At 39.6% G+C, this 25,702-nt stretch overlaps 1 protein-coding gene across 7 annotated transcripts in view; it reads left to right on the forward strand.

Annotated features, from left to right (window-relative positions):
* The window catches only part of bcor (BCL6 corepressor), a 283,650-nt gene that overhangs the window by 174,692 nt on the left and 83,256 nt on the right, over nucleotides 1–25,702 (forward strand). Inside the window, exon 1 of one of the 7 annotated variants that reach the window (XM_073045544.1) lies at nucleotides 5,680–6,325. The exons of the other annotated variants lie outside the window; for them this stretch is intronic. The gene's annotated coding sequence lies outside the window, so the exon portion shown is untranslated. Of the gene's footprint in view, nucleotides 1–5,679; nucleotides 6,326–25,702 lie in introns of those variants that run through there. 7 annotated transcript variants of the gene reach the window in all.

Below are 25,702 nucleotides of genomic sequence, written 5' to 3' on the forward strand. Positions count from 1 at the left end.
GATGCTGGATGAGCCATTGAATTTGTTCACGCATCTAGTAAGGTGACAACTGGGCTGGTAAAAGATGACATATTCATATATTGTAACGTGAAGATAAATTCTACTGTTTATTATTGAGGCTGATAACTCTCAATTAGCATATTTAACCTATTGTGAAATTAAACAGCTTAATGATTTAAATCAGGCCCCTCCATCTTTGGACCAGTTATAAATGTCTGTTTCAGGTCACAAGAAAATATTATTGTTAAAAATAACAGAAAAAAAACTTTATGATGATGATAGTTTCCTTTTCGGAGTATGCACAACTACTGGGAGCTATTAAATATGCAGGCAAATGGCTAACATAACAGGTGTCTGTATCTTTAATAGATCTCCCGTTGAAAAAGCAAAAAAAAGTGTTGGGAGCTATTCAGAGAATGGAGCTAAATTATTTAGTAGTGTCTGTGCTTGGTGGAAAGGGGGAGAGAGAAGGGTAGAGGGTTGGTTCCTGAAAGCAGTGATACTCTATGATTCTAAAGTATAATTGAAACATTTAAGAATCTAGATGTAAAGAAAAGATAATACATTGTTATTTAAAATGCACATCAATCCCCACAGGTTTTTGTACAATATGCAGTAGAGGAAACAACGTATTATCTAATTTAATCTACTCAGGATGATGATCTTTGTAACTTGTATATGACATTGGAGTGAAATAAACTCGATTGTTAGTCATAAACTCCCCTGTATTTCTGTAGTTACTTAACCCCAATTTTGTCACTGCACAGTGGTGCTTCTGGTCTGCTGCAACATGAAGTTCATTGAACCTCCAACAAACTTGCAGTATTTTTCATTTGCTGTTTCTTCATTACAACAATGGCTATACCTCAGAAAGTAATTTACTGCCTAAAAGGCAAATTAGCATATAATACAGCAATGAAAGCTGCTTCGTCGATGTCAGTCTTTTTCATTTTATTTCCCTTCTCGAGGCATTTACATTTGCTTTGAGGTTGAGTTCCATGAGTTTCTATACACCTGCCTACTATACCTAACACATTCTATTGTTCATGTAAGGAGAATGAATGGTGGATGCTGGTATAATATTTGACCATAGATACTTGAAGGCCTAAGCTAATCTTTGCTCTTAATCCACCCACATTGTCCAAAAGTGAGACAGTTTGAATCTCTCCTGTTTACCTTGCAGAGTGTTTTGGCATCTGCTATTATATTTCTGAATGGTCTATGAACCTGTGAACACTACCTGCTATTTTGCTTGTTCACTTTTTTTATATTGTAACTTATAGTAATTTGTTATGCCTGCACTATACTGCTGCCACAAAACAACAAATTTTACAACTCCAATGACAATAAATCTGATTTTGATATTTTAAGTTTTGACTTTAATTGCATAACATTTTTGGATTTCATCCTAGTCATTACATTTCTTTTATATTGAAATTTCAGTAATGTTGTATGTTAGTCCTTTCCAGTAGGAATAAGTATTGTGGGTGCTGTAGCTGGGAGTACTATAAGAAGAAATAAATTGTCCATTTCCTTTCTTCAGATTATGCAAAAAAGTACTCAATTGCAGTATTTTATACTAAGCGATCAAATGTGGTAGTTTATTTGGTGAGCCTCAATGAATTGCATGTGTATAAACATGTTTATTGTGTACTCTTTGAATGCTTTTGTTTTAAAGGTTGGTTAATAATTTTTGAATATTAAGTAAGTATATTATAACTTGATTAAGTGCAGACAGCAGAGTGGTCTTTTCATGTTAAACCATTTTATCAAGGCTTCAATATAGGAGCATCATAACTGCGGAATGAGGTTCATGTTTGGAAGTTGGAGGTTCTTGTTTGGACATTACAGTAATATCCCAATTTTATTTTGATTTTGTTTGAATTCAAATTTAGTTTATCTAACTGAGCAACAAATGTCAAATTCATGCAGAAGCCAGTGTCACAAATGAACGTTTATGCAACTTTGAATTGCGATGCAGAGAACGCGAATGGGTATAGATGTGCATGTGTTTATGAGAAGCCAGTGCTCCGAATGGACGGCGGCTCTTAATGTTCCGGTAGTTTATGAAGTAAATTACGCTCTTAAAAAATTGTTTTACGGTCGCAGTTTAGCCATTGCTGGACTTGATTTCTGCTTTATATTGTAATCAAATATCGGTACTTGGTCGCGTCTCGCCCTTACATCAAGCGCATTTTGAGGTATATTTGACGTTCTTTGTTCATGTGTGCAAGTTGGAAAATAATGAAATCTTTTGAGAAAGCTGTACGTGTCCGACAAAGTGAGAATGGTTCCAGTTTTCTTTTCACGCTTAAACTGTGCGGTTTGTATGTCGACCCTTTCTTATGCCTTCCTTTGCATGTTTCCTGTGTCTGTTTCGAGGCGTTTGGTCTGGGTACGAAGCTTGAGATTGGCGCTGTACATATTACGGTGAAGCGGTCGGGTCGAGGAAGTGGCTCTAAATAGTGGGGGATGGGAGCTTTCGCCATCTTTGTCTTGTGAAATCGCTGTACTGGTTTTGTGGTGGAGCGCAACATTGTCAGCGAGACAGGTGGCGCACTTCGCGCCGGGACCGGGACCCTCGTAATCGTCAATTGGAATCAATGAAAAAGACGGATTTAATCCCCTTGAATATTTAAAAATATGAAACGTATATGAGATTACACATATCTCACAATTTACGATGAATGTATATACTGGTCGCATTAAAAATAAATAAACACAAAATTAATTGCTTTATTTTAACTGAAAAGTAAAATATGGAACAAAGAATGTGGAAACAATCGTAATTGATAACACTTCTGTAACAACAGATAACAAATCAGCAAACTACGGTTGTTGCCTCTTAAACAGACGTTTCCTTTGGGGGAATTACAGAAATCAGCTGACGTTAGTTATAATTGTATCGGCTGCTCATTCCGAGACAAGGTCGCGGTTCCCTGAATTAGGATGTGAAACAGATTCGAGCAGATGTGTTTTCTAAAGTGAACTGCCATAACCCTACTCCTGTTTCTGCTTGGAATCGAGGCAAAACTAAAAGGATTTTGATAACACCGGTGGAAATTTTGCCACTGTAAACGTGCTTACATATTCGAGTAGGTTGGCAGCTGGAGGCTGCGAGTGATTTTTAAGAGGCCAAAGTGTACACACCTCGGAGGACTCGAGAAAAGTAAAGCGCCGCGCAGTCGCAACACGCTGACACAAATTGGTGTGAAAGCACACCTCCAACTGGGGCATGATTGTTACATTAAACAATGCGGTGAACACAAACGTCCAGATCTAATCTTTTTAGTGGTAACAACCTCTCCCCTAAGGGGGAGGGGTCGTTAAACGTTCCCTCACCCCCTCCCTTGCCTTGCATATTCTTGATATTAGGAATCTAATCCTTCATTTTGTGTTAGAATCGATGGCTCAAAGAGAAAGTTTGATCCTTAATGTGGTTCATTTTTAATCGGATATAGAGAATGAAAAGATTATTCGTGTGTCATTTGTAACTCGCGTATTTTAAACAAAGCCTAGTACTCAATTATCTAAAGGAAACTGGACGCTAATCTTTAAGACCTCTAACTCTTGCCATAACTGCATCGTGTGTTCAAACGTTCATCCAGATTCTTTCAGAATTATTATACAATTGTTATAAAATACAACGCTCCATTCTGAAACTATTCTCATTTTAAACAAGGTTCTTTTGTTGCTTCCTACTGAAATAGGAAGATGATCTTTGAGAAAGTAGTGAGAAGAGCAAACTGCGAAGAGAATTAACAATTGGGCTTCCTTGGGGTGTCGTCGAAGACGATCCTTAATATAAGCCCAATCAGCCACAGAGAGCCCTGTTTCCGCTCTGGTTCAGAGAAACACGAACTGATTCTGCGAACGCAACGCAGCCCGTGAAGCAGCTGCTGCGAACTGTTAAAACGGAGATCCGAGTGCACGAGCGCGTGTGGCTGATTATACGTGACTGAATGCAATTGCGGGGGAGTAATGTGTAATGAAGAGAATGCGAGTTAGTGTGGTTTGCAAGAGAGGTTGTTGGACTGTGTGTAGAAAGAGTGCGAATGTATGAAACTGCGAGAATGTGTGGAAGGAAGCTCGGGTGAATGTGTGCAAATGAGTGAGCGGTGCAAGGTTGAAAGGAGCCGCGTGGGTGACTGCGATTATCTGTGCGTTACTGGGAAAGTGAGGGAAACAGGGACGTGTATGTGCGAGAGAAGGAGAGAGAGACTGAGGATATGATCCATCGACGCGTGAAGGAGGAAAATACGTGTTACTCAAGGCGTAATTCGTGTGCAATTTGGGAAATGTGAGACCACCATAGAGCGGGGATAATGTTTGTAGACGAAAGAATCTTTGTTTTAGGACCATGGATGATATTTCTGGAGTAAGGTAGTGCCAGGGACCGAGCAATTATCTGTACGGCTGTGTGCAGAACTGACTGGGCGAGAGAAGTGCATGTTTGAGCGACAGATTGTAAAAGAGGCCATGTACCAGCGAGTCTAGGTATGACAGCTCGAGAGTGTGTGGCCGCGGGAGTACGTGGGAAGAAATGAGTATACAACTCGCTGCAAGGAGCCCTGTGGTTACGTGCCAGCGTGGATATACATGCCACATTTTTATGTAGGTGTCCCGAGTGCGTGAATGGGAGTGTCTGAGCGCTTTATGGAAGATTTCCCGCTCCCGCGCGAGTCGTGCGCAAAGCGTCCTGACCTTCTGGTCAACTTCCGAGGGATGGGCAAAAAGAAGAGTTTGCAGAAACAATCGAATCATTATGAGCATTGGCGTTATTCTTATACTTTTAGTCGTTCCTACCTATAACGCTTAGTTTCTATACTGAAGAAGTGTTGAAGTACATAGGTCATATGTATTTTGCACAATACTGTAAAATTTCAAGTGAAAACAATGGAGTGGCTCGTTCAGTAAAGCATACAGTTTTACTTGCACTGTGTACCCATTTACAACGATCAAACGAACGAGCACGAGTGAAGCACATCTCCGCTTCAGTCTGTTAACAATTTAAGTACAGTATGACTGAACTTCAATTAATGGAATAAAAACACAACGTCTTTTCTTAATTGGCATGATTTGCAGACAATCTCCGTTTTAAAGTCAAATTAAGAATAGAACTGGTTTATGACTTTCAAGTTTCGATCACAACTTTATATGTACAGATGAAATACATGAACCGTACACAAGTACGTAGACATAACAGGTGATGTTAAAAATCAACATTAAATTTCTTGTCAGTACAGGTGGCACTTGTATTGTTAATAGCCACCAATAAATGTAAATGGCATTTTTAAAAATTAAAGACCACCACTAACTATTTGCGAGTTTGGGAATCTATGATATTGTACGTCCAAATGTTAGTATGGTTTCTACAGTCCATAGTCAAGAAATGAACGATACGGTGGACAGAAACTTTTAACAGCATTGCCATTTATTTCTCGCGTGATTGAAGCTTGCGCTATCATGATACAAGCGTGAGTTGTTTCGCAATGTATCCGTACATAAAATATATTATAATTAAAAGCGTTGTGTGTGGTATGCTGGCTGTGTTGGTTTGTATTTGCGATGTTGCTGGTGCGTGAGAGCTTTTGGTATTGAGGTTACGAGCAGGAGGTTGATGTTTATGGTAATTGAAGTTAACGACTAGCCTTATGGGTAAAGAGGGTTTTTTTTCAGTCCCGGAGCGGAGCTGCACGCTCGGGCTGGATCGGAAATTCAAAAAAAATCGACTAACACTGTGGACGCTGAACCACGTCTGCGCCAGTGATCTGCCAGAGGGCTCTTCACTTCAATACTGCCGCCCCCACCCCTCCCCCAGAAACCAGCAGCCCGAGGTTCGACAAGTTAGGGATGTGGGGCGATGGAGTGAGCGTCAACCGATAGACTGGATCGTTTGGCTGCTGTGTATCTGGTGAGAAGGCAACATGGCGCTGCGAAGAGTTCCGTGCCAGAGGATCACAGCCGATCTCCACCTGTACAGTGAACATTTACACTGAAACCTTGGCTGACTAACTGGAGCGAGCAGCCGTGGCGCTCAACGTACCGTTCAGCTGCAGTCACAGAGGTCGGCTAAGAGCTGCGAAAAAGGCCTTTCCGTTGATGTTTTTTTCCCTCTCTTAAGAGCGGATTTTCTTTTCTCCTTTGGTGGATATCCGGACTTGTGGGGTGATAAGCGTGCTTCTCTCACATTTCATATGCGCAAATGAGAGAAGTCTTTCTTGGCTATTAGAAAATATAAAGGCACGTGGATGCAGCAAAAAATAACAGGAGGTCGGCGTCGGAGTACTGGTCTAGTTATATTACGTGGAGAGATTGTAACCAGGTAAGAAGGGATTATGTGAACGGAGTAGATATGGACGGGGTTTTTCTAATCGCTAAAATCGCTGCGGGACCGCGCCGATGACTGTCGGAAAGCGGAGACTGTCTGGGCGAAAACATTTTTTTCCAAATTGTTCAGTCTTCAATTAGTTTCTCAGTTTCAGTAAAGTAGATTTCCTAATTAAAACACGCCTGCTTTTGATACGTTAACTTGAATACGCATATCTAGTGAATATTCAGGATAAGTTTCAAGACTCGGATTAGCAAAGCGCGATCATTGTGGGTCTGTTCTCAACTTCAGGATTCCGTTCGCAATCTGATCCATTCGGCTCCACCAAAGACATTGAGCGGCCTATTATAACCAGCCGTTAAGATTTGTAAACCTGCAAACATAATTTTTAAATCTTTTTTTAAAATGCAAAGGCTCATTGTAAAACACTCGCCATTGTCCGTAGAGGAACTCGAGCTTTTGCAAATACTGTTTCGATCTGCATCTGTTGTACAAAGGAACACGGATGTCTTCCACCACTAAGGATGTTCGTGCAAAGCCCAACCGTGCAAAACGACCCCCTCCCCCAACACAACGATGGCTATGATAAACCTGAATTCCGCTCGAGTGGTAAACCAAATGCTTTTAAAACGCATCTTTTTTTATCTTTATTCCATAATTAACACGGGTAAACAAAAATAACGGAAACGGTAATTCTGTATACTTCACTAGTAGAAAATTAAGTTTTTTAAAAAAGGGGCGGTGGCATCATTTAAAATAGAGAAGCTGCTCCATATTTATGCATATTTTGCCAATAAGCTGCAGCTTACGTTACTGGACTACCGAAAAGAGATGAGAGCCAGTGAAGGATCTTATGGTGCACAGTAATGATTTATGTTGATCAAGCAGGTTATTGCGAAAACACCTTTAACGTTATCAAGTGTGTGTGTGTTGTAGAATATTAATGCATAAACAGTACATCGTTTTCTTTTCTGCGTGCTTATTGTCATTTGAACAGTCTGGAAGAAATGTTAGAGCGAGATCTAGTGTTGAAGGTGCTGTTGCTAGCTGGTTACCTGGAAGGTGACATGTACCCGTGTGGTAACTGCCAGTTCTGCCTGATTGAAGGGTTTGGCCGTATTGTACGTCTCTGTCTAAATGATCGATCGGTCTAGACAACAGTGGTCGGCTCCCTGCAAGCTCGGGGATAATCGCAGGGGAAAAAAAAGATGAGGGGAAGTAAACCGGACTCCGAGATGCGTCTTGTTTTTCAAACATACCGCAGACCTCTGAGCGAAGTGATCAGGGATTGAAAGTTTCGTTGAGAATGTCATGCTGTGGGTGTAGTGAGTATGCGTTTGCGCATATATATGTATATTCACACTCTCTCGTTTATCACCAGATTATCACCATGATATGTACTTGAATTTTAAGTGTACGAACACGTGCATTTCTCAGAATACTTTTATACAATTGCTGAATGTCTAATAGGGTTTTTTTTACATAATTCAGCCTTTTCTTGAACTTTTTGTATTGCTGAAATGAATAAAGCCAACGAAAGAAGAGTTGATTGAGGTAGAAGTGCCGACAGTACTGCCTTTTGTCTGCTCACTGACTTTTGTGAAGAAGGTTTGTGCATTTGCATGATTGGAATATTTTTTTTGGTGAAAGGACGAACTTATTATTACTCTACAAGCCCATTAAGCCTACTCTACCTGTTTAAATCCGGAAATTAATCATAAATGTTTATTTATAAATGTTAGAACTTCCAGTATTTTCGACTAAATGGTTTTGTAAATTTTATTTAACACTGAGGTCATAAAACTTTTCTTGTTAGTCTATATGGGCGCCCTGGTCAGCAGCAATTAAGTAGAGTCCTACCACGCTGTTAGACGTAAAGTGGAAACACCTCAGTGCTACCGATCTCCATTCAAAAGGATTTCCGCCTCCATTTAACTCTCGTTGCCTAAATCTCACCTGAACTCTTGTTTGCATTATTAGCAGGTTTCCTTAGCTGAATACTTGTAGGCATTTTTTTGGGGGAATTTGATGTTTGGTTAGGACTTTTATCACGTAGTAATCGCTATGATTTTAGTTATACTTTTGACAAAACCATATGAATATTTTTGAAGTAATGTGCAACCAGGATCCACCCAAGTTGCATTCTGTGCCGAACAATTTGATCCTCGAGTAAATTCCAGTGGCGTCAGCTATGTTTCAAATCGGCAACATCATTAGCTATTTTAAAATAGACAACTTGCATAGAAGCATTATTTACGCGCACTGTTGATGCATGTTGAATATATTATGACAACGTATAACACCAACTGGCCAGAGACCCCAATCGGAACTGAGTAGAAAATAAGCATTTGTGAAGGTTGGAATTAAAAGGTGTATCGTCACGGAGAGCAACCAGAAAGTAGTCAGGTAAAAAAAAAAGTCCCTTTTGGACATAAATGGGTAAATTCTTGAGTAAAACCATTTGCTTCTACAATTCAACCAGAACAATGTCATCAGTTTAATCCCATACAACGTGCATCACTCTAATCAATGATAGAAACCTGAAATATCTGTTTGTTCACTGAATGTGATACAGCATAATTACTGGGAAACATTTGTTCTTGAATTTAATTATTCCATTCTCACGTCAACAAACGTAAACCTGCTTATGAGAAAAGTCAACAAACTGAGTTACCATTGAGCATAGCCAATGATTTTAGTCAGTCGGCTGGAAATCACGAAAAAGTCACTCTGGAGAAGTTGGCGTCCTTAGGTTATAGAGTTACGCTACATTTGTGTATTTTTCAATTTGCACATCTATGCCCATGTTCTCTTTAAAATTATTCAGTTTAGGGCCGGGGTTCACGGACCCCCTCGGTTAATGGTAGGGGTCCATGACCTAAAAATAGTTGGAAACCCCGGAATTAGGGCAATGTCCACGGTGTCGTAATTCAAGCTATCTTTGCGTAAAGTAGGGCGTGAGAAAATACGTACTATCAAAATATCTTTGGCTGGATGTTTACTTTGTAATATCGCCCCTGAAAAAAAAAATGATTCGGTTCACCATTCAGAGCTACAAGAGAACTCTTGCAGTTGTTATTGCATAGCGACGGCAAAAATATAACAAACACAAATAAATGCTAATGAGGCTCTGGTATCAAAATTTAAATTGGACTTTAAAAAATTGCGATCGTTTTCAGCCATTGTTATCTATTTTGCATATTTACACAAAGCGGATGTGTGATGTAGTTTGGGCTTTCTGTGATGTAGTTTGGGCTTTCTATTAAACACTTGAACATCTTGTTATACAGTTGATTCCTGTTTATTGGGACACGTGGGGTCTAGTGCATTTGGCCCATTTAGCGGCTGCCCTAATTTGCTGAAGTTTCATAGAAATCGTTTAAAAAAGGATGAGGAAAGGCAAACAACGGAGGAAATGAGCCAGTGTACACTGTCTTCTTTTCATTGAATGTAAATTAACAAAATCAATGCAGATACCTAGTGTAGATAATGTACTTTCATACAATGCTTTTCATTATTGCATCCTCCAAATCTTAATTTTCATTGTAACATTCAAGATGATTGTCAATACCTTCAAATTCTTCATAATTCATAACTTGTTGAAGTATGAACTCGATTAATTTTCACTCTTGGCCATTTCTGGCATCTCCAAAAACCTGAAGGATTGAAACTGCAGGAGCATAACAGTTCTGAGTTCTCACTGCTTTTTGAACACAAACACAAGCAACTGATGCTGTTTAAAAACTTATCTGTAAGCATTATTTAGTGTCTAACAGTTACACAAGTGCGTGTGACTGACAGTAGTTAAAAACTGTTGGACATTTAAGTGGCATAGTGTCTCAAATAAATGAAGGGAATCCCAACTCTTTTCTCAATTAATTATTGTTCTTTAAGAATTGGCCAAAATAAACTGCTGCCTTCATTAACCCATGGGCCAATTTGCCAGAATCACCTGTATAAACTTTGTGCTGTCAATTTTAGGTTAGTGTTTCTAATTCAAGGTGAGATCAGAACCCTAATGCCATTGATGTTCCAGTACTTGAGAAGATATAGAAGTACATTGATAGACATCTATTGTGGTCAATTCAAAATGAGAATTACAGTTGAAATCTAGAACAAATATGCATAGTTAGATTCAGAAAGGGAAACAATGCATCTTTTTGTTGTGTTTAAAACATTAATGAGAAAATATTACTTTAAACATATGTTGCATAGATTACTGAATCTGTTTTATCACACAAGGTCCACAGACAGGCATAATCAGTGATGAAGTTCTGTGTAATGAATGGGTTAACATGGTACACATAAGAGAATTGTCACTTACTGAAATACTGGAGGTTTACAAGGGTCAGTTCTTAGTCTAATTTTAACTTGGCAAATGCAGCACAATGAGGATTTATTGCATTTAATTAATAGTAACTGGAGGAATGAAAATGAATGTTTAACACTAAGTTCTGTTCACTTAAAGTAAATGATGTTCCTCTACTTGATACAGTCAGACATTATGTACTGAAATTTAACTCTGTTCAGAGAATAGAAACAATCCATTGCCTTTTTAAAAGCTTGCATGGTCAGTTTCATAACACATTGTTCAGTGTTTGAGATTTTAATCTTAGACATTGAATTTTAAAGCAAATTAAGATGAGTTGAGTAGTAAATTAATTTTTCCTCTGATTTTTTTAAACTGTAATGTTTTAGCCATGTTGTGTTCTATTCATGAATCGAACTCGGTGCTTAAACTTAATTGAATGCAAAGTGTATAATCACTTTTTCCTTATTCATCTAATATAAGCAGTATTTATCAATTATGCTATTATATGATGTAACTTCACTTCAAATACTATTGGCTAATATCCATGGCATAAGGGTTTGTGTAAAGTACTATTAATCAGAACAGTTGTCAGGAATACTTAATGTGGAACAGCTGATGTGATAACACACAATGGTTGGATGTAACTGATACAATAGACTGCTAGCTGAATTTGGTGCCAAATAAAAATTAGACTATATAAAATAGATTCTGTAGTTTCAACTTAAAGTCCATAGTTATTTTTCTAGTTTTCTGTGTGTACTTTTAAGAGCTGACAGAAAATGCTGGAAATACTTAGTGGATCAGGCAGCATCTGTAGAAGGAGAGAGTTAATGTTTCAAGTCAAAAGGTCAGAGACCTGTAATGCTAGTTTAATTTCTCTTTCTACAAACCTTGCTTGACTGAGTATTTGTAGACTTTTTTTGTTTTAAACAAGATTTTTTTTATAGCTGCAATAATTTTTCTTGATTTTTACTCTTATAATTTAGTTGCATTGAATTGTGAATCTTATTGATGCTTACTGAGCTGCCCCTTAACGCTTGGTGGTCTATCAAATTTTTAAGAAGTTTAGCCCCTACAAATGTTCTTTCTTATGTATTTTAACATGAACAAGTATTTCAAATCAGGTTTAACAAATAAGGTTGTGTACAATGGGTGTCTTGATCTACAGTGAGCATTACTTTGTTGTTTTACATGCAGTAGCCTTTCTTATGTTTATGTGTGAAGGTTCCTACCTTTGAAACAAACTGGGATGCTGGACAGAAGCTTCCTGACTATGCTTTGACAATAAAAGAATGTAAAGACTTATTGGTCTGGATGTTCTGTCTTGTCCATTTGTAGCTGTCTTTGCATTGTTCTTTATAAACTGCATTGTTGGTAATTACGAGCAGGTTTTAGAACATCTCTCAAGTGAGCATTAAGACTGAAATAATTGTATGTATTTTTTGGATGCTCTGAATGAAATGCAAAAGAATACACTGTCTATATCAGTTGATGCACTCTCGGTGGTGCTAGTAGCTCGTATCCAACTGGCACAGTACTGCAACATTCGGGATGGTTAGAAGTGGAGAAATCTTATTGCAATCACTTAAAACAGTAAAATGTAAAACCAACATAAAATAAAGGCTATGTGGCAAGTTGTGACAATGTTTCAAGCTGTGCATTTTTTAAAACAAGTTTTAATTATGAATCCAGCCCCATAATATGTACAAATTTGAAACAGGAAAAGGCCTCTAATAAGTCTGCTTTGCCACTTAATAAGATCAGGAGTGATATTGTAGTACCTACATCTCAACAGTCCCATCTACTCATGGTATATTTTTACCCCAATGCGTATCAAGAATCTACTGTATCCATGCCTGTCTTAAAAGTGTGAGAATTCTGTTCTCACCACCCTTTGAGGAAGTAGTTTCCAAAAGATTCTGGACTCTCTGACAGAGAAAAATAAATTGCATAATCTCCATCTTGAGTGGCAGTTAACAGAGTTAGTGGCACAGCAAGCAGAATTGGTACTGCCTTTGTGGAGTTATAGCATTTTCCCCATTAACATGTTGGTTTCCTATGGATGTTCATGTTTCCTTCCACATCCTAATGCTGTATCGGCTGGTAAATCAACTTAAAACTGTAAATTTCTTTTAGCATTTGGGGAAGTGGTAGAATTTTGTATGTATGTGGAGGAGGGTGTTAGTTAATGCAAATTTAGGGAGAATTAAATTGGAGCAGTGTATGATTGGTGTAAGTAGGTGTTTGATGGTCAGTGGGCTGGAAGTCCTGTTTCTGTGACTTAGATGGGTGTTATCTTATTTTTAAACCCTGACTCCTAGCACAAAATTATTCCATAAGAGGAAACATCCTCTCCACTTTCACACTTCATGATATAATACAGTTCAAGCAAGACTTGTCTCCTAAATTACTGCAAAAACAAGACTAGCACGCTCTACCATTCCACTACATAGGATATATAAGTATTTGAATAGACCTGAATAAGGATAGTCAACATTGTTTTGTGCATGGTAGGTAGTGTCTAAGCAATCTTACTGAGGTTACCAGAACATTGATAAAGGAAATACACTGGAATTTGCCTACACAGACTTTAGCAAGGCCTTTGAAAAAGTCTTGCATAGGATACTGGTCCACAAGGTTCATTTGCTGGGTATTCAGGATGAAGTGGTAAATTGGATTCAGCATTGGTTTAGTGGGAGAAGCCAGTAGATGGTTGTCTCAGTGACAGGAAGCCTGTGACTAATAGTGTGCCACAGGGATTGGTGCTGGGTTTGTTGTTGTTTGTCATCTACATTAATTATTTGGATGATAATGTGGCAAACTGGATCAGCAAATTTGCAGATGGTACCAATACTGAAGTATAATGGACAGTGAGGAAGGATATCAGACCTTGCAGCAGAATCTGGACCAGCTGGAAAAATAAGCTGAGAAATGGCAGATGGAATTTAATCCAGACAAGTGTAAGGTGCTGCATTTTGGGAAGACAAACTAGGGTGGGATTTGCACGGTGAATGGTAGAGCACTAGGAAGCCTGATAGAACAGAGGGATCAGGGAATACAGATCCATAATTACTTGAAAGTTGTGTCACAGGCAGATCGGGCCATAAAGAGAACTTTTAGTACATTGGCCTTTATAAATAAAAATATTGAATACAGGAGTTGGGATGTTCTGTTGAAGTTGTACAAGACATTGATTAGGCCAATTCTAGAGTATTGTGCAATTATGGTCACCTACCAACAACAAAGGTATCAATAAGATTGAAGATGTAGTAGATTAGGACTTTATTCCCTGGAGCATGAGAGGAGATTTGATAGAGGTATACACAATTATGATGGGCGTAGATAGGCAAGCAGGCTTTTTCCACTGAGGAAGGGTGAGACTAGAACTGGAAGTCATAAGTTAAGGATGAAAGTTGAAATATTTAAGGGAACTTGAGGAGGAACTTCCTCATTCAGAGGGTGTTGTGAGTGTGGAATGATCAGCTAGCAGAAGTGGTGGATGTGGGTTTGATTACAACATTTAAGAGAAGTTTGGAATGTGCATGTATGGGAGTGGCATGGAGGGCTATGGTTCAGTTGCGGATTGATGGAGCTAGGTACAGTAACAGTTTGGCACGGACTAGATAGGCAGAAGGGGCTGTTTTCTTTTTGGCTGTAGTGCTTTATGACCCTGTGAGTCTACCTTGCCTCACATGGCAAACCGTTCATTCAAGATGCTGGTTTAGTAAATGTTCTTTGAAGTACTTCCAGCCTTGTTACATCCGTCTTTTAATAAGACCAATACTGTACACTATTCTAGATGTCTTCTCAATCCCCCGAAATCATAATCTCCATCCTTTTACATTCAATAAAAAAAATTACTAGATATCCTAATTACTTGCTGACTTGCACATTTGCCCTTTGGAGTTATATGGCACTTTTTGTGGATTCTGCAACCTGTCAACAGCAGACGATTGTGAATTTAATTATTGTAATCCTTATTATTCCTCTAGAAGATGTACATTTAATTAAATATTGTTCTATTTATAGAAACATTGGATATGAATTAAAATGTTTCAGTCTAATACTTGCCTTGCAATCTTGACTGTAGCAAATTATGGGAAGTTTAAAATGCAGGTGGTTGTTCTCAGATGTTAACTTTGGGACAGATATTTGCACAGCAGCACTTTCTCATGTATGGGCACGTGTTGCCAGCAGATACAAAATTGTTCAATTGTAGTCTTGTTGAATTTGAAAGCAGATTAAATTTATTGGAGGCCTCAAGACACAAAGGCAACAGAGAATCTGAATATAGATCCATGTTTCATTTGTTTCATTTACTTTTTAGTGCTAAATAGATTGAGTAATTGCAAATATTAGTGATGCACATCCACTGAATTTAACATCAATTGCAAAGTACATTATTGAAGTTTCATGTGTATCCACTTAATTTATGGTCATGTGGCATAGGTTATGATATTTTTTCAAATGAAAGCAATTTCTTCACTTTTAAATGCGATATAAATTTTCCTATTCTTCATTGCGAACTTGTTATTATTCGAAAATTTCTGATTCTGGATCATGGCTTGATTAACTTGGACTTGTCCAATATATATGCCAGATTAATAGTTTCTGATTCTAGTTTGAGAAGATATGTGGAAATGTGAAATGCAATTTCTTTCCTTCCTGGTTATTATATTAAAAAGATGAAATTCCCTCTCTCACTGTTCCCCCTCTAGGATCTCTGCTGCCCACAGACTCTTCCACAATGTATTCACCCAGACTTGCCTTATCTTATAGCCAGTCATCCTTCCCCTCCCCCCCCCACGTTTTTTTTTTAAATTCTGGTGTCTTTCCCTCTTCCTTTCCAGTCCTAAAGAAGGGTCTTTCATTTCCATCGATGCTACCTGGCCTGTTGTTGTGTTCCTCCAGCATTTTGTGTTTGTTGCTGTGGATTTCCAGCATCTGTAGAATCTCTTGTGTTTATGATAAACATCACTGCCTGGAAAGGCTTTTGTGAGCATACTAATTCCTTACTACGCTCAAAATGCTCTAGTTGATTACGTAGGGTTCAAATTTTCTTCCACCTTGGATATTGATGCAGCTGAGTTCTGCGAAAATAACGCACATTTTGACCATTTGCTGAAATTATTCATTCTATTCAGGAGAGTGGAATGGCTAAGCTCTTTGCGCAACTTCTTTAAATTTTTACGATTACACATCCAGAATCTGTTCTCACTTTTGCATGGAACGTCTGCGTTGCCTTCGAATCAGCAGCACATCGCCTATGTGGCCTCTTACGGGGCCTTCTGAATGCATGGAGCCATTTAATCATGAGACTGTATGATTATATATTTACTTGCGCCGGCTTTGCATGTTGCCTCTTTATATCGGCGGGCAAGCGCAATAAATGCACCAGACACCAATTTCACAATCAACACATCCTGTTAAAAGATCGAGCATCCCTCCCAACTGTGTTTACAATAAACTAAAAGGTTATTACGCCCAAAGAAAGCGCATGGAATGAGGCAGGCAGTAAGTGGGCGAGATCAGATTTCAGGCTCGGCTCCCAGAGGAGAAGTCAGGGTTTGATTGAAGCGCACTCCGCTCCTGCCTCCCCTGGGAGACCAGCCCTGAAACCTGAGATCGCGAGCCGTTTAAAAAAAACCTTTGTGAAAAAGGGACGAGAAGGCACGGATCGCTGAGCTCTTTGGAGGATACTGGCTGCCTGTGCCTCCGCTGTGAATATCGAGTTGTTCTTGCGGTGATTGACTGAGATAGCACATTTTAGGAACCACATAATACCGTTATCGTTTATGAAACGTGCCATGTTATTCTTTGACATATATACTCGACGTTCGTGTGTGGTTGTGTGTGTGTGCGCGCGCAGCGGCTTAACTTTATCGGATAGATAGAATTAAGTCCAGACGGCGAACTCGCTAACGGTATCCTTAATTTTTGAGTAGCATGAGACAATTGTATTACCTATCACAAATATAAATATGTTAGTTTTTTAAAGTTACAGCTATTTGAGTGCAATAGCCAGTATCCACGCGTACGGTGATCACTAGTTTGGTAATACATTGGGTTGAGATGAGTGAGCCCATATAAACCCTGATTATTGCAATGCACCTTTTTGTTAAAATGCAATTCAAATTATTTACACAAAGCACTCAAAACGTGCAGGGAATAAATTATTTATTTGCTCTTTGAACACCAATTGGAACACCAATCGTGAAAAAAATAGCAGGAACGTAAAACAGACACTGTGACAACTGAGGATTTTCTTGTTGCCTAACGACACATTTTAAACAGATGTGTTATGAAAAGTGGAAGATTAAAATGAGTTTACAAAGGAGGACGTGTGAATCACGTGAGGCCGAATGAACATTTTCAGTTTTAATTACACAGGTGTTACAGGCGCCAGAAGACGGGTAAAATGAGTGCGTAGTTTATTGGTCGTCCGCAAGTAGATTTGTAACACTGATTTGAAATAATTAGGATGCTCTTGTAAAAGAAGAGGCCCTTGGTGACGCAGTCTCAATGCATTGGATGTAGTAGATTTCTGAAGCCAGTTCGGGCACATTCTTACATATACCATCATCACGCTCGGCCTAGATGTGAACGAGTTCGTGTTTTGTGATTTGCAGCCAGGCGGAGAAGATTTAGGAACCAGATTTTAAACGTCTCGCACCAAGCCCTTAAATGGATGGCTATTATTAAAATAAAAGTAACCCTACACAACCGAGAATAAATTTCTAACAATGGAATTATACTTATGCCAGTACTCCTTTGGTTTAATATTCATGCCCAAGAGATATTCTATCATTGGTGTGGACGGTGTTCTACATTTTGACGGCAAGCTCATGCGGTATAAGTTAGAGAATAAACGCAGTTGGTTTGCTTTTCCCCCCTTCTGTTGCACAGGCTACACATTGTAATATGAAAGGAATGGATGCCTAGCGCATTCTGAAAAGTGGTAGGTTTACTAATGTACTGAAGACAACACTACAACTTCAGAGTTGTGTATATTTTCGCTAACAAAGATACCATCATGCCCATTGAAAGAAATTCCCTGTAATTTGATGTGATTAATCGTTCAGTTGGGTTTGATTGAAAAATTCTGCGAGGAAATACGGGCCATGTTCATTCAAAGTCTTGTGTCTGTGCTTGAAATCAGCTTGCTTTTTCGCAAATTATACTTTTCTATATATAGGGTTGATTTCGTGATTAGAGAAAGCAGCTGCCACTGTAGATTCTAAAGCAATAAGAACAATGATGTTGTTGTTGGGCGGATTCGTGGTCTTCATCTGGGGGAATGTGTAGTCTGGTTTTTACAGCGGTGATCCAGAGAGAGAGAGACGAGTGGAAATAATTTGACATCTGTTCCAGGAGACGGCCTTCAATGCCAGCTCCCGCTGGTCTTTTTTTAAAAAAAAGGTAACGGCTCCGTTGCCAGTGTGATAATCGGTGGTGGCGTTTAAAACAAGCCGTGATTTTTTTTATTTATAAAATTACGTGAGTACGTGGAGTTGCTGATTAACCCTTTCAGATTATCCGTCTCTCCAAAAACGCCTCCCATCTGCTGACTTGAAATTCTCACTACATTTACCTTGTTACTAAAAAAGGTCGAAATATATCAGTTTTAGTTTCTACAATGCAGTTACTGTGTCTTGGTTTGGACAACCAAAAAATAAAGAAATATTTCCAAGAGAAAGCGAAAGACAATGGATAACGCTCATGTTGACAATCTAAGGCAGACATATTAATTCACTGCACTCACCAGTGGGAAGATTAGAACAAAAAGTTACCTTCATGTTATTTTCTTAAACCCATTATTATGTAAGGATAAACTGGAAATAATATGAACTGCGCATCAAACGCCTCCACTGTGCCCAGCTGAACGTGACGTGTTGTGATGTGTGAGCATACTAGCGCGTCGTCTTCTCGGTCCCAGTTATTAAATAAGAAGGTAAACTCTAATCTGAACTGTCAAAACACCCAAAGTAAACACGAAGTCGTTAACCTGCCAATCTTGATCGTATTAATTCTAAGTGTAGTCTTGACAGTAGGTGTATTAAAAAAAGAATCACGTGAGCCTACAGATGCAGGATCTGGAGCAACAAACAAGAAGCTTGAGAAATTTAGCATCTGTGGAGGGAAATGGACAGTGCTCGAAATCCGCTCGAAACCCTTCATCTGGACTGAAACGTCAACTCGAAATATCTGCCCATTTCCCTCCACAAATGTTGCCTGACTCGCTGAGTTCTTCCAGCTTGTTTTTCTTTGCTATTAAAAATATGGTCACATTACAGTAAAACAATTTTTGTTAAACTGAGTGTAATTTATTTATAGACGGTTCTCTTCTCAAGCGAAAAAGGAAGATTGAAAGTGCTCTAATTGAATTTATAACATTTAGAAGAGGTTCATTAGAGTAGGCCCAGAAATATTCCCACTTCTTGCAAAAGTCCAGCATATAGAACAGAACTTTATTGTCATTGCTCAAACCAACGAAATTGCGGTATATGCAAGCTAGCCTAATAATTCAGGAGGTTGGTGAGAATGTGGCACTCGCTACCACCTGAAGGGATTAAGGGGAATGGTATTGATACAGTTAAGGGAAACTGGTACGGAGCATGACTGAAAGCAGTAGAATTTTAGCAGGGTAAGATGACTTGCATAGAGTATGGGTAGGTTGGTTTGGAGCATAAACATTGGCATATAGACCACTTGAACGCAATGGCTTGTCTTTATGGTATGTTGTGTTAATAGTTGTATTATTGGCTCTAGTCAGTCAGAACCAAGTTTATGCTGCTTGTTTGGGACTACAGATCTGTTGGCCAGGAAGCTGATTTTCACTCATTAACGATTGAAAGTTTCAAAAACGTCTGCGAGCTTTAGCACACCTCTGATCACTTTTATACCGGATTTACACTGCATTGTTACTAAAGTGCTGGTGTCAAGTCGCAGAATTACTTTTCTTCCAAAGGATTTCAAAGGCCTCTCTTCAGACTCGGTTAAAGTGGTGAAACAGATCGTAGGTTTCAAATATCTATTTAACTCTCGCAACGTAACACAATTTTCAATGTTTTAAACAGAGAAACGCAAAATGGACTCAGAACACGCGGGCGGCACCAGACTGCTTTTATGTTTTAAAAAATCCCGCATTGGGACTTGTGTAGTCCAGAACTTCCCGAGTTAAGTAAAATTGTATAAAGAGGCCATTCAACCCACTGTCGGTTGAGTGAAACAGCGCCAAAACTTCGAGCTGTTAGGGGAGTTAATTGATTAAATCAATATCCTGGTGGTAATCTTGAAATAACCAAAATACAAACTGTTAACATCTGACATCTCTGGAGAGACGTAAAGGGTTGGTTGATGCCACCCGTTAGTTAAGAGAGACAGAATACGGAAAAATAAAGTACTGCAGATGCTGGAATTCTCAGTAGAACTGAAACCAGTGGAAGCATAGACATCAAAATGGTTAACGCTTCAAACTATGACCTTTCATTGGGACATTGACCTGAAATGTTAACTCTCTACCCCCTCTCCACAGATGGTGCCCGAGCTGCTGTAGATTAACAGCATTTTCTAATTTTTTGTCGGAATAAGGATCTGTGTTTGTCTCGATAAGGAGACTGGGGGAGGGGAGTTGGTTAATTAAGAACCGAAGTATAGGGTAATCATTTTATGCGCATTTTAGCTGTTCCAGCATTTGCTGAAAACGGCTCATTTTATTATCGAGATGGCAGGGGCAAATTTATCACCTTCAATCGGTACAGTTTTATATATCTGCACGATCTGGATGTCAATTTGATGACTGGTAGCTTTGAAACTATTTGTCAAGCGGGCGGGGCTGTGTTTTGAGTCACTTGGTAAATTTTGTTAGGATCTTGTTGTATTGCTTCAGGTCAGTCTAACTAAAAGACGACGTTTCTTTCAGTTCCATTACAATTTCCGCCGACCAATTTCTGCCAACTTCGAGTGGCTGCTAACCCGAATCGGAAGTCTGTCGATCCACTAACTTTAACCAGAGTGCATTTTCTGTCCATACGACAGTTATTTCTCCCAGTTGAGCAGGAAAGCTGAGCTGCTGATTCCACCAATGGTGTGGGAAAAGGAGAATCGGTTTCGCAGTCTAACCCGACTGCCATTTCGGCTAAAGCTAGTGGGAAGCATTCATAGGAATTCTGTAAGAGTCACTTTGAGGTTTACTGGACCGGGAGATAAATAAAAACCAAGCTAGGTTTACAGCTCTTGCAGAAACACGGTTCTGGTGACTCCAGTTCATCCCTTTAAAGTTCGTCTCAACGAAGTCCAAAATCTAGTAGATTGATGTCCAGTTGACATCAAGCATTTCATATTCGGTATTCTCCCGGAACAATCAGCTTATTTTGTTCACCGCGTGTTAATATTTTCTTCTTGATTAGCTGAAAGAAAGTAAAGGGCTGTTTAAAATTTTTTAAAAGGAATATCGCTGGATACTCCTGGTGGAGTTCTGCAGACTACTCTCTGGTCCCCTCAGGGATTTCCGCTAATCGATCTTGCCGACTAAGCTGTTGCGTCGTCAAAGGGGAATACAGCTAGTTGCCTGCCTTCCACAATTATGCAAAAATCAACCATCCGCGATCAATATCTCCTAACGTCCCTTCGAATTTATCTTTGTTTTCAGGCGGTCTTGACTGGCATCTCCGCTTTTGAGCCAACCAGCTTTTCATTGTGAATTTGATTATCCTGTTTAAAGGGAGTATGCAACACATTCAGCGAGAGCGCGAGGATCGCGATTATACTGTTGCGGTGAAGGGAGGGCAGCGCAACCGGAAAATGAACTCAGTCCCCATGGAGCCGAGCTTCGTTGTGTCTGGCGACTGGGAGCTGCTTCTAAAATGGCGCGGAGTCTGTGCGGAATGGAGAAAGTCCTGTAGTTAAAGTTAATCCCATCGCAGAGCAGTGCGGGACTGGTCGGTAAATGAAATGTTCAGAAGCAATATCTGCAAATCCATGAATAACCACACGCCCACGTCCACCTGGTTTATTGATCACAATGAATCCAGCCGGATTCTTGTTGACGGACGGAGTTTACTGCATGGCAGCTTCGCTGTCTTACATTCACTTCTCGGTGGCTAGAACTCAACAGCGTCCGGCTGTCCGGACGTTCGCGTTCTGGTTCCGCGTAGCATGCAAGAATTCCAAGTGACAAATTGAGTATTTTTTTTAAACACTGCTCTGTACCTTCCGTCTGTCAAAGCCTTCCGGTACAACTTTACACATCTGCAACTTTCTACTTCGCCTAGCGGCCAACGGAAAAATCGCCCCCCCCCTTCTGAAATTGTAAATACGGACTTATATAAGTCTAGTTAACCGCGGATTGCCGCCATTTTACAGTGAAAGGATCAACGATTTCTGCGAGTAAATGTATAAAGTATTTACCGCAGAAAAGATCAAAAGAGAAGGCTGCTAAATGAGAAAAGACCAGGTCTCTTTTTCGTGCTAAAGCCCCTCTAACCAATTCGATGGTGTAGATTTTCATCAGAGTTATCGGTCAGACACTGAAAGTGAAATTTCTCCTAGCGTTTCCCCTTTTATTCCAAACTGGCAATTTGATCCCGCCAACAGATTAGAACAAAGGTTACATGTGTTTACGGACCAGCCCTCAAGGTCATTTCTCAGTGGGCTGCACGTGATGTGTCCGGGCGCACTCCTCGTCCCTAAGTTATGTATCGCTTTCAGCTGTCAAACAGCCCTGAACTGGTTGCCTTGTGTAATAATTACCAGGGTTGGTCGGCAAGATAACTTGTCCTATAATAAATTCTAGCAAATTCCCCACACGTAGTCAGCCTGTTGTCTAGCCAGAAAAAAAACATGGGAAGCAATCCGCTACTAGATAATCTACACGGACTAGCTCGCGCATGGTTAGAAAAATAAAGATTGTTTTTGTTTAAATCACTAAACTATCAGTGATTTTTTAAAAACCAAGCACGGTGCTTCCCAGCAATACATTTTTTTCACGTTACTTGTGTAACGTGACGTGCAACCTGGTCCCAAGAGTGAGTTAAGAATATGGTGCTGTGACTTGATTTAATTTACATTGTGTTAATTCCATTTGTGTTTAACGTGAACGGACTTTAGGGAAAAATAGACTCATTAACAGTAATGAATGACACGCTATACTTCCGGATACCTGTCTATGTTATTAGTATAAAGATACTATTAGACTTTTAAATTGGTGATTTGTTGTTGTTTCCTCATGTAAAGTATATTTCTTGAATATGACTTTCCCATAAATAAGGTGACCTGGCCATCTGAACATAATGCAGCATCCCGAACAATCATGGATATTAAAGATCAAAAAAACAGCTGATAGCAACACATATGGAGAGAGTAAACAGTCAATGTTTCTGGTCAAGAGCCTTCACCAGAACTGGGAAAGGAGAAAAAGCCAGAATAAGAGAGTATTTTGGCTTCTTTCCCTTCCTTCCCAGTCCTGATGAAGGGCCTCGGACTGAACTAGTGACTGTTTATTCCCTTCCATTCATGCTGCCTGACCTGCTGAGTTTTGCATGTTGCTCAAGATTTCCAGCATCTGCATGTGTTTATAGGTTGTAACACTTTCTATTCATAACATTTGATTTCTACTGAAGGGTATAAATGGGAAAGTTTGTTTTTGGAGTAAAAGCATAGCCTTTACAGAAATATTCTGAATATTATCCTCCATGCTCACCTGCCTTTACCAAAATGACAGAAGCCAGGAAGTGAAATGGGAAAGCATCTGTGTGATCCTGTAAACAAAACTAATCAGACCTTTCAAGTTTTGACTAAATCCTTGATTACTCTCACCTTGGTGGTCAGATAAGTTAACTAGTGGGAAATTTTGCCAGTGGTTGTTGCATTTTTGCATTCTGCTTGATATACGTGATGTAGCTAATTCACAAATACACCATCAAAAAAAGAACATAATATAGATAGAGAGGTTTTGCAGTAACTAACTGGCTGGATAGGGGATTGATATGCTATAGTTAGCATTATGTTTTTGAGCCAATCTGATCATTTTTATGACTGAATAAATATAGATCTCTATGTTGCTGCTATATAAAGAAATTAGATAGATGAGTTAAATTCACTGAACAACTGGCTTAACAAAAAATATGCTTTGACTTTTTCAACAAGCAGCTGTAAAAAGAATAAGACCCTGTGTGTCTCTCTCATTTGCCATTGAGCTGCTCATTTCCACTTGTATCCTAAATCATTTTAAATACCAGAATTCTGTGCTGCCTATCTTAATCATATCCCAGTTCCAATAATCTATTTGTTCATGTCTGATTAAGTTTACTAATATATTGTCAAATTATTGTAAGTAATCATAAAATTCCATTTATTTATGACTATGCCAACCAGTTCTTCAACACTTAGTAGTCAGTTTCATATATAGAATAATTTACAAGGGGATCATTGGTGATTATAATCTCTTCCTGTTGTGTGAAGTCATGTGAGTGATGGAATAGGAGTAAAGAAATTATTTATACTCATATCACTTAATATCATCACCAAGAATTAGTCACACACACACAAAATGCTGGAGGAATTCAGCAGGCCAGGCAGCATCAGTGGAAGAGAGTAAACAGTCGATGTTTCGGGCAAGACCCTTCATCAGGACTGTAGAAACAAAGATGAGACCTTAAAGCAAGAAGATGAAGGGAAGGCAGGAAGAAGTACAAGGTGGTAGGTAATAAATGGAACCGGGAAGGGGGGAGGGGCTGAAGTATAGAGCTGTGAAGTTGGTTGGTGAAAGACGTAAAGGGCTGGAGAATGGGAAATCTGATAGGAGAGGGTAGAAGAGTATGGAAGAAAGGGAAGGGGGAGGAGCACCAGAGGGTGGTAATGGGCAGGTAAGGAGATGAGGTGAGAGACAGAAACAGGAATGGGAATGGTGAAGGAGGGTGGGTTGGGTGTCAGTTACTGGAAGTTCAAAAAATCGATGTTCATGCCATCAGGTTGCAGGCTACCCAGATGGAATACAGGTGCTCTTCCAACCTGAATGTCCACCACTGTCCCTGTACCAAAAAAGACCAAGGTATCATGCCTGAATGACTGGCGTCCTGTCGCACTTGCCTCAATAATAAGCAAATGCTCAAGATTACATCTGCAGCCTGCTACCACACAAACTGGACCCCCTACAATTTGCCTCCTGACACAGTCGATTGACAGATGATGCCATAGCCACTGCTCTACATACCGTCCTTACACATCTGAAGAAGATGGATGCTTATGTGAGAATGCTTTCTTGTTCTACAGTTCAGCATTCAACACCATAGATCCATCTAGGCTTGACAAGAAGCTCAGTAATCTCAGCCTTGGCCTTGCCTTGTGCAGCTGGAAGTCAGATCGCCAGCAGGTTGCAGGCACAACAGCGCTTCTTTCACCTCAGATGGTTGATGAAACTTGGTATGGGCCCCCAAATCCAGGGGCACAGTAGAGAGCATCCTGACTGGCTGCATCACTGCCTGGTATGGCAACTGTACCTCCCTTAATCGCACGACTATGCAGAGAGTGGTGCAGACAGCCCAGCGCATCTGTAGTTGTGAAATTCCCGTGATTCAGGACATTTACAGGGACAGGTGTGTAAAAAGGGCCTGTAGCATCATTGGGGACCCGAGTCACCCCAACCACAATTTATTCCAGCTGCTACCATCCGGGAAGCGGTACCGCAGCATAAAAGACAAGACCAATAGGCTCTGGGACAGCTTCTTCTATCAGGCCATCAGACTGATGAACTCGCGCTGATCTGAGTGTACTCTATATTACATTGACTGTTCTATTTATTATAAATTATTATGATTGCACATTGCACATTTTGATAGAGATGTAACATAAAGATTTTTACTCATGTATGTGAAGGATGTAAGAAATAAAGTCAATTCAATTCAGTTCATTGCAGCAGTAGAGGAGGCCATGGACTGACATGTTGGAATGGAAATGTGAAGGAGAATTGAAATGGGTGACCACCGGGAGATCCTGCTTTTTCTGGTGGATGGAGTGTAGGTTCTCAGTGAAGCTGTGAGAATCAGTGGGTTTGTAAAAGA

This window comes from Hemitrygon akajei, chromosome 5, assembly GCF_048418815.1.
Source record: "Hemitrygon akajei chromosome 5, sHemAka1.3, whole genome shotgun sequence".
Classification (NCBI taxonomy): domain Eukaryota; kingdom Metazoa; phylum Chordata; class Chondrichthyes; order Myliobatiformes; family Dasyatidae; genus Hemitrygon; species Hemitrygon akajei.